The sequence below is a fragment of the Mus pahari genome, chromosome 6, assembly GCF_900095145.1.
Source record: "Mus pahari chromosome 6, PAHARI_EIJ_v1.1, whole genome shotgun sequence".
Lineage (NCBI taxonomy): Eukaryota > Metazoa > Chordata > Mammalia > Rodentia > Muridae > Mus > Mus pahari.
The window spans coordinates 81,567,612-81,580,363 of record NC_034595.1 but is presented as its reverse complement, the minus strand read 5'-3'; the positions used below and the strand labels follow the sequence as shown (position 1 = coordinate 81,580,363).

General features: G+C 41.9%; 1 protein-coding gene across 14 annotated transcripts in view; it reads right to left on the bottom strand.

Annotated features, from left to right (window-relative positions):
• The window catches only part of Pum1 (pumilio RNA binding family member 1), a 117,430-nt gene that overhangs the window by 78,893 nt on the left and 25,785 nt on the right, over positions 1-12,752 (bottom strand). The window lies entirely within an intron of this gene.

The window sequence follows — 12,752 nt, the reverse complement described above, 5'->3', positions numbered from 1 at the left end:
ATGCACAAATGTAGTCTTTTCTATATTTACTTTAAGAAAGCAACAAGTACAGTAACAAACTCAAGGTATTAAACGTTCACTCACCTTTAACCGTCAAGATTCAGGAATGATCCCTGTGTTACCCTATCTACTGCCTTCATTTTCAAAGCATGAAATACACCACATGACAAGAATGCTAGCTACTGTTCACATGCTTTAATAAGCAGAGATCAGCACAATGGTGCTCAGTGGCAGGTCTCTGATCTGTAACAGGGCTGCATCTCCTTAGGCAGTGAAGTATGATCGAGGTCAGCTTAAACCAGCAGCACTCTTGGGTAACTCCAAGAGATCAAACTGTAATCTGTACAGAGTACCCCAACATCTATCTATAAAAGGCAGTCCCAGGAAGCCCCCAAATATCAAACAAGGAAGAAAGAAATAGCACATAACACAAGAAACCTTCTTCATATCTTACTGAAGTATATCTATATACAAAGAAGCTTCCATTTTATCAGCTCCAAAGTCATTAAGGCACTTCCCACATGGTGCAAGGAAAGAACTGACTCCCACAGGTTGTTCTCACACTCACACATGCATGAACGCACAGGCATATGATAGTAATTATAAAGGTAAGAGAACTTTAACAGTGAGGATAAGACATGAGACAGTAGTCGTTTCCATCAAGCCACAAACTCACAGGTCAGAAAACATGGCAAGTTTTGGGTCACTGTGAGTTTCACAAGATAGCCTTTGCCACCTGCTATCTTCTCAAATGTGACCAATAATCCACCTCTGCTTTCTGAAGCTAGAGTCTCTTTTAGCCCTAGAAAAGATATTTTTGATAGAAGACATTTCTGCACATCTGAAAATAAGACTCCTGAGGCAGGAGCCTCTTAGGCCTGGTGTCTATCAGCTGCCACTTTCCCGGAGCTGGTGCACAGTTTCTAGGAAGTGAATGGGAAGCTCAGCTAGGGCTGAGCAGGAGAAAGACAGAACCTAAAACCCAACTTAGTAACCTAGGCATGCTGCTGCACCCCTTTATCCCAGCAGTCAGGAGGCAGAGACATGGGCTCTCTGGAGTTTGCTGCCAGCCTGGTCTACTGAGAGAGTTCTGGGACAGTCAGGCTACACAGGTCTCAATTGTCAATATAGTGTATATAAAAACTACAGTAGCACTATTGCTTTCTATCATATACTTTAAAATATACATAAGACAAACAAACAGTGCTTATTAATAGTAACAACTTGGAAATATTTGCTAAAAATTTGCTAAACATAAACAAGCTGGTTATCGCCTAAATGATCCCAGCACTTAGAATACTGAGGCAGGAAGATCCCAAATTCAAGGTCAGCCTGAGCTTACCAAGTGTTCACTTTAACAGGCCCTGCAGAGCTGCCCTAGTTTATGGGCGCCTGCTGCTGGGATAAAGGCCTAGGACTGACTCCCAGCACTCATGTGGCAGAGCTCAAAGCCATCCAGAACTCCAAATTTCAGGGATGCAATACTCTCTCCTGACTTCCAAGGCACCAGAAACACAGATGCATACATGCAGGCAAAATACTCATATTCATAAAATTAAAAAAAAAGAAAACCTTAAAAAAAAAAACTACAGGCAGAATTTAGAAAACATATATCTTACTGTGTGATCTATCTTATATGAAAAAACACTAAATTCTTTTTTTTTTTTTTCCTTCGAGACAGGGTTTCTCTGCATAGCCCTGGCTGTCCTGGAACTCACTCTGTAGACCAGGCTGGCCTTGAACTCAGAAATCTGCCTGCCTCTGCCTCCCAAATGCTGGGATTAAAGGCATGTGCTACCACTGCCCGGCTGTATTTGTAATTTTTTTTAAGTGTCCAAGAATTTAGTGTTTTGCCGTGAATTCCAGGACAGCCCGGGCTACAGAGAGAAACCTTGTCTCGAAAACAAAACAAAACAAAACAAACAAAAAATACAAGTTTAGTCAAAACACTAGAAGGAAAATTAGGACACATATCCTTTTAGCTTCCTGTCTGATCTCTCTCCTTCTCTCTGCTTTCTGTCCCACCCAGGTCTCCTTTCATGCCTTCTTTTACTTTATCACTCCCTCTGGGCCACCCTGTTTCCAAGTGACCCACCTCACCTATACTGGAAACTGATATCATCCTTTCCCTATCTACTGTCTTCTGCGTCCTATGCTGAAAAGGGGCCTTATTTCCTAAAGTTTGCTTGCTTGGCTGGGATACCACAAACTTCATTTAAAATTTTTTCTACAGTTAACCAAAGCTAAAACAAAAACAAAAGAAATATTCTCACAGATGTATGTTAACTATTCAGAAGCTGTCTGTGTTTATAGAAGTTCTATATGATATGGTTACTGACACCAGGCCAGCTATCAATCTAAACTTCCTCCTTTAAAAACAAAATTGAATCAAAAGAAATTGGGAGGATAAAAATGTAGGCTACCAGCCGGCCATGGTGGCGCACACCTTTAATCCCAGCGCTCAGGAGGCAGAAGAAGGCGTATTGCTGAGTTCAAGGCCAGCCTGGAGTACAGAGTGAGTTCCAGGACAGCCAGGGATACACAGAGAAACCCTGTCTCAAAAAAAAAAACAAAACAAAACAAAAAATCAAAAAAACAAGCAAACAAACAAAAAAAAAATGTAGGCTATATAAGAAATGATCGACCTAAGAAACAAAGCCTTTCTCACCATGAAGAGGAAAAGCTGGCTGTACTATAGTCAGTAGCCAACCTTTCTCACCATGACTGGATTTTCTTCCAAGTTATTGTGCTCTCTGCCTCCCTTTTCTTCAGAAATCTTTGACTGGCAAGTTATGTTAACTTCTTGTCTGGTAATTCCTCTTTTGTATCTACTAAATTTCTGTAAGATCTCCTGTCTTTTCACAAAAACAATTATTTTTTTTCTTTGTGGCACTTATCAGTATTACCTAACTTTCTCCATCTGGGATTCCCAGTTGCTGTCCTATGGCTACCTCCTCCCATCCAAACACCACCACACCCTTTTTAAATATTTATTTTTATCTCGTGTGTATGAATGTTTGTATGCATGTACACACACATATCTTGTGTCACTGGAGTTCTGTGAGCTGTTATGTGAGTGCTGGGAACTTCAAGAACAGCAGCATCCTAACTGCTCAGCCATCTCTGCAACCCACACAAGCCCTTCATCAGAGCACAGGGAGCCGGACATCATCACCAGTATCCTATGAGTTTCCTTTCCTCTTCCAGAGTCCAAGACTTCCTTTTGAAAGGTCCAGTACATGCCTTTTCTTCTAACAGAAAAGAATAGATGCTGCCCCAACTAGCCCCACATCTTAACTCATTGATCTGGTGTTTTGTCACATAAGGTCTTGCAAAGTTAAATTATAACAGGTAGAATGCAAGAGAGAGCACATCATAAAATAAAAAAGCCAAAGTACTATTTACAATTTGTGTGTGTGTGTGTGTGTGTGTGTGTGTGTGTGTGTGTGTGGTTTTCAAGAGAGGGCTTCTCCGTGGAGAGCTGGGTTTCGTGGTACTTGTCAGGAAGACAGATCTCTGAGTGTTGAGCCAGCCAGAGGTACATACTTAAAACTGTCTCAAAACTTTAAAAAAAAAAAAAAAAAAAAAGAATTCTCAAACACCACCTACTACTATGTGTTGTGGATGGCCCTGGTGCTGTTTATATTTTGATGTTAATTCTGCTTTCCCAAGAGGGGTAGTCTGGAACAAGGAATGAGTCACATACTCAGGTGACTTCTTGTGACCCTTCCCCTAATGAATAAAGGAACCAATCACTGGGCGAGTAGGTGGGACTTGGGGGTTGGACAGAGGAAGAAAGGAAGGAGGAGAGAGACAGGAGCTTTTGGATGGGGACAGCAAGAGGACAACATATAGCTACTGGTGTCTCCCAGGTTAGGAGATTTAGATTTAATGTGGCCTACAAAATTAGGATTCTAATTGTTGTGCCCAACAACTAAGTTTGTGTGGGGCACCTTGACTGGGTTCCAAAGAAAGGTATGGAAGCAAAGCATGGGTTTGCCAGAAGTGCACCACAAAAGGCCAAGGGAGTTTGAAGCATGGGGCTGGCATGGTAGGGACCCGCCAGTGCCTGAGCAGCAACCCGCTAGTGCCCTGTAGTAGCATGGATGCCTTTCTTTATTATTTCCCTCTATAGCTATGCCCTCCACTTAACCACCTACAACACTAACACTGATCACGGCAGACAGCAACATATGTCACTATTTCTCATCTCCATAGCTATGAGTAGTAGCCTGTAGCTACTGCACAAACATGTCACTATCAACAACTGGGACAAAATGTCCTAGAGATATGATGGCTCAATGGTTAAGAGCACTGACTGTTCTTCTAGAAGTCCTGAGTTCAATTCCCAGCAACCACACGGTAGTTCACAGCCATCTGTAATGGGATCTGATGTCTTCTGGCACATGGATGTACATGCAGAGAGCACTAAATACAATCAATAAATAAATGAATAAATAAATCTTTATGGGGGGGGTGAAGAGATAGAATCCAGTCACCAGTGCTGGCCTCACTGACTGTAAAGGATTCAAGAGTCAGCCCTTTTTACTCTATGCTTATCCAGAGGGTAAATTTTAGTCATCACCAGAAGGAAGAAGGACCAGGAAGTAGTATTGACTTCAATACTTCATTTCCATCATCAAAATACCATAAGTACCTACCTATACTGCTTGATGTTATATAGTAGTTCATTCCTAAATTAAAACATTCCATCCTGAAGGAAGTCTTAACACAGAAAGTAAGCAACACTTCGTTTCTAAAAGTCCCTGAAATTGACAGGCTTTATTACTCCCCCAAACCTCAAGAGTAAACAACAAGATTGCTGAGTCACTCTGGGACAAGCCAAGCTGAGACTACTGCCAGGAAGGGGCTAGAGCCACCTGACAAGGACACTTTCCACCTCCAGGCTCAACTTTTGTGAGCTATCTATGCTAGCTTTGCTTTCCACCTCCAGGCTCAACTTTTTGTGAGCTATCTATGCTAGCTTTGCTTTCCACCTCCAGGCTCAACTTTTGTGAGCTATCTATGCTAGCTACCCATGCTAGCTTTGGCAATACAGCTGTCTGTATACTTCTGTTCTTTCAGTAACCCTTCACCCATCCATGTTCCTGCTAAGAAACCCCAGGAAAACTCATTGGTTCACCAAGATGGATTTTAGTGGTATTCATACTTTGCTCTGTCCTAGGCTTCCTGTGTGGGAGGATTGTGTCCCCAGAAAAGTCTATAACACAACACTGGAATATCTTATTTTCTCAAATGTGACATTTCAGTGTATACCTATTCTTTTCTCTTCTCAAATCTGAGCAAAAATGCAACAATTTAGTAAAGCATCCATTCAGACACTATCCCATAGCCCCAAATAAACCACTGCTCCAACACCACCAATGGCAATCTTTTTTTTAGTTGTCATTGAAATAAAAAGAAAAGCCTTGTAGTGGTGGTGCAGGTCTTTGGCCCCAGCACTCTAGAGGAAGAGATAGATCTCTGTGTAAGTTTAAGGCCAGCCTGGTCTACACAGTGAGTTCCAAGACAGCCAGGACAGAGAAACCCTGCCTCGAAAAATCAACAAAGAGACAGACAGACAGACAGACAGACAGACAGACAGACAGACAGACAGAAACAATGAGGTATTCTAAAATCCTTGACCATTGTTCTGGACATTGTTTGGTATTGGTTCTGATTCTCCCCACTCTCTTGTCTTCTTGCTGGCCTAAAGGAGAAGTGAAAGTGGTTGGGGAGAGACATGACAGGATGGACTAGAGCCACACACAACACAAGTCTACAATTTTTAAAAGTTAATGATACACTCCTAAATGTTTCATAAATTGTAATTTTTTTAACTTAAATAAAGCACAGAATACTAACCCCTGCAGTTACTGGAACCACCGAATAATAAATACTAGTGGGTTCCATGCTCAGCACCACTTAGAAAGACAGGACTGGAGAACATTCTAATTAAAGCTTTGCTGGCATTCCAGCCCTCAGATTATCCCTCAGGCATGACAGTTTGTCCAGTTCTCTCCTGCATGTACAAGAGATAAAACTCAGACAAAAACAGGGCGTCACTACTCAGTACTCACTAACCTGTACTAGAAATTTCTTTTGAGAACAAATTTGTTCAGTTATACATATACTTAGAAAAAAGTCAATTAACTTGACACTTTTTTAAGCATCTTTCAAGAAAGAGCAACTTCCCTGCCTAGATAGTGTAGTAGGGGCTGAAGAGGTGGCTCAGCAGTTAAGAACGCTGACTGTTCTTCCAGAGGACCTGAGTTAAATTCCCAGCAACCACATGGTGGCTCACAACCATCTGTAATGGGATCTGATGCCCCCTCCGGGTGTGTCTGAGGACAGCTACAGTGTACTCATATAAAAATAAATAAATAAATAAATTTAGCCAGGCAGTAGTGGCGCACGCCTTTAGTCCTAGCACTTGGGAGGCAGAGGCAGGCAGATTTCTGAGTTCAAGGCCAGCCTGGTCTACAGAGTAAGCTCCAGGACAGCCGGAGCTACACAGAGTAACCCTGTTTCAAAAAACCAAAAAAAAAAAAAAAAAAGATAGAGTGGTGGTTAGGAGCACTTGTTGCTCTTCTCAGGGCCAGCACCCACACGGCAGCTCTAGCTACAGGATATTCAGTGTCCACTTCAGGCCTCATTGAGCCCTGTATGCTTATATACAGGCTCACATGCAGGTAAGATACCCAAACACATAAGATAATAAAATAATAATTTAAAAAAAAAAAAAAGAAGCAACTTCTGGCTTCCCCCACCTGTGGCCAGAATGGTCCCAAGAATAGCTCCCCCTTAAGTAACTGGTCCCATAAATCCAGGGGTGGAAGACACCTTTAATCCAAAGCAGAAGCAGATTTGGTCTACAGAATGAGTTTGAGGACAGCCAGAGATACACAAATTCCAGCTAGAGACAGATATGACTGACAAAGCTAAGAGACTGGCTCCCATTTCCCTTGGAGTAATCTCTGAACAGCTGGCCGAATTGAAAGCTGAACCATCTACATAAATATCTGTACCTTCAAAAATTACAGTTAGGGGCTGGTGAGATTGTTCAGCGGGTAAGAGCACTGACTGCTCTTCCAAAGGTCCTGAGTTCAAATCCCAGCAACCAATGGTGGCTCACAACCACCCATAATAAGATCTGACACCCTCTTCTGGTGTGTCTACAGTGTACTTATGTATAATAATAAATCTTAAAAACAAACAAATAAAAAACCAAGTCATTTAGCACCAAGAGAGCAAATGGGAGTGGCGAGAAAGAAGAACTGTACCCTAGCAGCAGGCAGCTTCCGTCAACTGGCTCTTCTCTTACCTCACAAGAAACCAGTGGGCTTTACTGGCTTTTCTCGGAATCTGACAATAAGCTTTATGAATTTTATTAATATCCATGGCATTTGACCCACTAAACTGCCTTCCAAGAATTTAAATTCTGAGAAAATAATCAGAATATTAGCAAAGATTTATTGAAAAAAAATTTCAATTTTTGTATTATAATGGGGAAAGCAGCATAGATCTAAAGAAACAGAAGTTATTAGATACCACATATGTTTTAAAGATTGGGGGGGTTAGTTTTATTTTTTAGTATAGGGCTTCTTTGTGTAGCTTTAGCTGTACTGGACATGGATCTCACAGAGACTCTGCCTCCCAGTGTGTGCCACCACAGCAGAATTTAAAGGATCTGATACAGCTATTTAAAATGTCTACATTTTTTTTTATGGTATGAGTATTTGACATCTGTGCAGTATGTGTGTGTGCGCGACTGCTTATGGAGGCCAGAAGGTGTCAGATCCTTTGGAACTGGAGTTTTACAGTTGTGAACTGTTACAGGGGTGTTGGGAACTGAACATGGGTGCTCTATGAGAGCAGCAAGTACTAATGTTCTGAGCCACTACTCCAGCACCTAAAACATGTCTAAATTTTCAAAGAGAAGTGTATGTACGCAAAAAAGACAAAGCAGGATAATACAAAGTGCCGCCCGAACACACACCACCTCTAAGTAATATACCCAATGTTAACTTAAAGCCTCTAGAGCTGGGTCTAGTAAAATGGCTCAATCAGTAAAGGCCTGAGGGCCTGATTTGGTCCAGGCTAGGGTGGAAAGAGAAGACTGACTCCTGAATACTGTCCTCTGACCTCCTGAGCCCACACTCAACACATATACATCATACAGACACATATTAATAAAACAAAACATAAAAATGTTGCTAGAAGCCTGGGTGGCCAAGTAGCAGAATACCTGGGTAGCCTAGCATGGTAGCAGACGCATGCACTCCCAGCTCAAAAGCAATGTAGGGGCTGGAGAGATGGCTCAATGGTTAAGAACACAAACTGACTGCTCTTCCAGAGGACCCAAGTTCAATTCCCAAGCACAAATGTTAGGAGGCTTATAAGCACCTGTAGCTGCTTATCCAGCTCGATGAGAGTTAAACATCTCTGGCTTCTGTCAGCACCTGCACACACATGCACATACTCACACATAGATGCAAGTATCATAGGAAAAGGGAGAAGGACCACAAGTTCTAGTCAGTATGGGCTGTCTTTTGTAGTGAGAATTCTGAAAGTTTAGTTTATTTAAAAAATAACGCCTTTCGAATTTCTGAGTTCGAGGCCAGCCTGGTCTACAGAGTGAGTTCCAGGATAGCCAGGGCTACACAGAGAAACCCTGTCTCAAAAAANCAAAAAAAAAAAAAAAAACACCTTTAATCCCAGCACTCGGGAGGCAGAGGCAGGCAGATTTCTGAGTTCGAGGCCAGCCTAGTCTACAAAGTAAGTTCCAGGACAGCCAGGGCTATACAGAGAAACCCTGTCTCAAAAACAAAAACAAACAAACAAACAACAACAACAACAACAACAAAAACCACAACAACAACAACAACAAAAACCACAGACATTTTGAGCGTGCTTTTGTCTTAATCCCAGGTGTAGGAATGAGGGGCTGCTTCGGACAGCTGACCACCAGACTTGCCTCATGCTCTAACAGAAGCATGGTTTTGCCAGTTGCAGATAATTTCTTTGACTGTGTGACATTTGGAATTCTGGGAACTTTTCAGAGGCTATATAACTGTGAGGGCCCCAAGAGGTGGGGGTAAATGGTTGTTGGTCATTTAGCGAGGCTGGGTGCAGTTAGTTGCTGTGATCAAAGAAGAAACTAAAGAAATGAAATTAGATTCAAGGACTTTCCTAATTCCTCTCTCGCCTCTCTACCCTTGTTTCTTCCCTGTCTAGTGTTAAGGGGTGAAACAGGGAGGGTATGATAAAGGGTCGGGGAAGAAGAACCCACAAAGTAGCAACAATCAGCTAAACGTCTCAGTCATTATTCTATGTTGTGAAGAGACACCAATATTACATATATATTATACATTATATTATATTATATAGGAAAGCATTCTTACAGCTTCCTTAAGAAGCTTCCTTACAGCTTCAAAGGGTTGTCCATGATCATCATGGCAGCACAGGAGCACAGAAGCAGGCACACTACTGGAGAAGTGAGTGAAAGCTACATCATGAACCACACAGGCATTCCAAACACTGGGCGTGGCATATGCTTTTGAAACTTCAAAGCCCAGCCCCAGCAACACACCTCCTCCAACAAAGACAAAGCTCTCGCAGCTCACCAACTAGAGATGATAAATACAAATATACTGGGTCTATTCTCATGCAAACCACTAGCTAAGGACCAGCACTGAATACACAGCAAGACTCTTTTGATAAGAAGAGGGCTGGAGAGATGGCTCAAGGGATAATTGTCCTTGCTCTTCTCACAAAGACTACACGGCAACTCCGAAGCATGCAGAGCTCTAGTTCCAGGGAATCGGATCATCTCTGGGTTTGCTGTTGTTCCTTTCTGGAGGGTTTTGGTTTTGGTTTTTAAGTTTAGTTTAGTTTTGTTTTTGTTTTCCTGGGGCTCAGAGATCCGCCTACCTCTGCCTCCCAGTGCTGGGATTAAAGGTGTGCACCACAAATACCCAGTTGTGTAGCTCTATTTCCTAATAAGGAATGGAGACAGGGTGAGATAGCTGACAAGAAATAAAAAAAAAAAAAAAAATTAGGCATGAGATGGCTGTGGGCAGTTTCCACAGACAGTAAACACTGTTTGAAGCAGAAACAGATCAATCTTCAATGCCATCTTGACAGATGTTGTAATACCTAGAGTTTACTACATCTTCAATGCTGGTTATGGCTCATTTCTCAAAGAGATATTGTGAATGAAATTTTCTCCCTAACATTTTTGAAACAAAGCAAAAAACAAAGGAAAGTTAAACCTTCCTTGCTCAGTTATACAAGCAGGCCAGCTTTCAGAACCTGGTGGGGCTCACCTTTAATCCTAAGAGGCAGAGACAGGAAGGACTCTGTATTTAAAACCCTCCTAGTCTACAGGCCAGGCGGTGGTGGCGCACGCCTTTAATCCCAGGACTTGGGAGGCAGAGGCAGGCTGATTTATTGAGTTCAAGGCCAGCCTGGTCTACAAAGTGAGTTCCAGAACAGCCAAGCCAGGGCTACACAGAGAAACCCTGTCTTGAAAAACAAAACAAAACAAAACAAACAAACAAGCTAATAGAGAAACCCTATCTGGAATAAATAAAACTAAAACCTAAGGCCAAGCTTGTGGTGATGCGTGTCTCAGTAATAACAGTACCAGGAGACACTGACCGGCAGGTGTGTCGAGAGCTCTCAGTGCGGTTTCAAAAATATTGGCAAGAATTTAACATTGGGGTAGGACAATGAAGTATTCTCAGGCAAGAATTTGACATTGGGCTAAGACAAAGAAGTAGGCTCAAGATCTAGATGGTCTTTTAGACGTCTTTTAGCTCGTCCCCTTAATACTATGGGGCCTTTGCTTATGTCTGGTTTGTCCCTTGACTACTTTGTCTTTGACCGAGGACTGACCCTATTTTTGCATGGTCCTAGAATGGCATACATAAATGCAGACTCTGAAAAAAGCAAACTCACCTCAGCACTTCCTAGGATCAACTATAATGTTGTCTAGTTGTCTTTTTGTCTTTCTAGTCCTCACTCCCACCCTCAAAACCCTGTTGACTAAGCTGGCCTGGTCAGATGGTACCTCAAAAGTACAGTGAAAGGTACAGTGATGAAGGGAAACCGTGAGAAAAGGAAGCTCTCGCAAAGGGAAATATAGAAAATGTGGACTAGTGGTAAGTAAACCACATAAAAGTGGGATATGGTAATGGTAGAATGCTTTTTGTGTGTTTGTGAGTATATGCACACACATAGGCTTAGAGTTCTGCTAAAATCTACAGTGAAGATAATTCTCATAGATGCTTTTAGGTTTTGGATCCTAATTAAAGATAGTAATTTAGACTCTAGACCTGAGAGGGAGAATAGGTTTCAGAAAAGCCTCCCCCTTGTCCCGGGATGCTTGGGGGGAAAAGGAAAAAAAATGAAAGTAAGCTGTTCCAGAGGTCTCCTAGAGTTGGAAAGAGGTTGGGAGACTTCCTTGCTTCCTCTCTGGCTCCCACTGGGGGAATGCCTAGTCTTGCCTGGCTTTGGGTCCCTTTGGTGGAACATCTAGTTTTCTCCCCTCTCTATTGTGCGTCTTTGGCACAACAGTCTGTCCATGTCTGTCAGTTAATGTCTGTAGTTTTATTTAATTGCTTGAGTGTTGTTCTGTGTTTCATATTTAAAAAAAAAAAAGAATGGTTAAAACTTTATCTGCTGGCTGTTCACCCCTTGATTTAGTTTTTAACTCATTTCAAGGATTTTTTTGTAAAAAAGGGAAAAAAAAAAACCAACACTCTGAATTAGCACAACAGAAACTGGTAAGTTCCCCTGCACCTGTAGCTAGGAGTCTGACATAGCAGAAGCCCTGCCAGGGGCAAACTGTCTGGACAAGCCTCTCTTAAAGGGGCCAACCACTGCTCCTCACAGAGGCTGATGATTGTTTCTGCCTCCAAAAATCTGTGACTGTGATTATTGGGTTCTGCAGGTGACAAGGTGCTCCTCTTTTGAAATTACAGCTAGAAAAAGTTAAAAAAAAAAAAAATTGTCTGTGTTCTAAATATATAAGATAGGTGTGGCCACTTCATGTTTGTTTTTGACTGTTCTGTATGTCTGGGCTATAGATTGGCTTCTAAGTTATTGGGCATTGTTAAAAATTTTTAACACTGGCCGGGCGTGGTGGCACACGCCTTTGAATCCCAGCACTCGTGAGGCAGAGGCAGGCGGATTTCTGAGTTCGAGGCCAGCCTGGTCTACAGAGTGAGTTCCAGGACAGCCAGGGCTACACAGAGAAACCCTGTCTCGAAAAACCAAAAACAAAAAAAATTTAACATTGATAAAAGAACGCTGGCTTAAAAATTGGTAACTCAGGCTGGAGAGGTAGCTCAGTGGTTAAAGCTATTCTTCCAGAGGTTCTGAGTTCAATTCCCAGCAACCACATGGTTGCTCACAATCATCTGTAATGGGATCTGATGCCCTCTTCTAGTGTGTCTGAAGACAGCTACAATGTACTCATATACATAAAATAAAACTTAAAAATCTTTAAAAAGAAAACAAAAACTGTTAACTCGGGGTTGGAGGTAATTCTGCGCAATACATGGCATGAACCAACCCAGGGAAACAGGTCTCTATAGATACCTCTAAATTGCAATAATATTTTGCGTAATTCCTGTCCTAGAAAAAAGACTTATAAGATAGGATTTAAAACAATGTTTCTTTAATGAGGTATTAAAAGCTACACCATCATGCATTCATATACAAGAACTGGCAGCCAAACTTTGTAA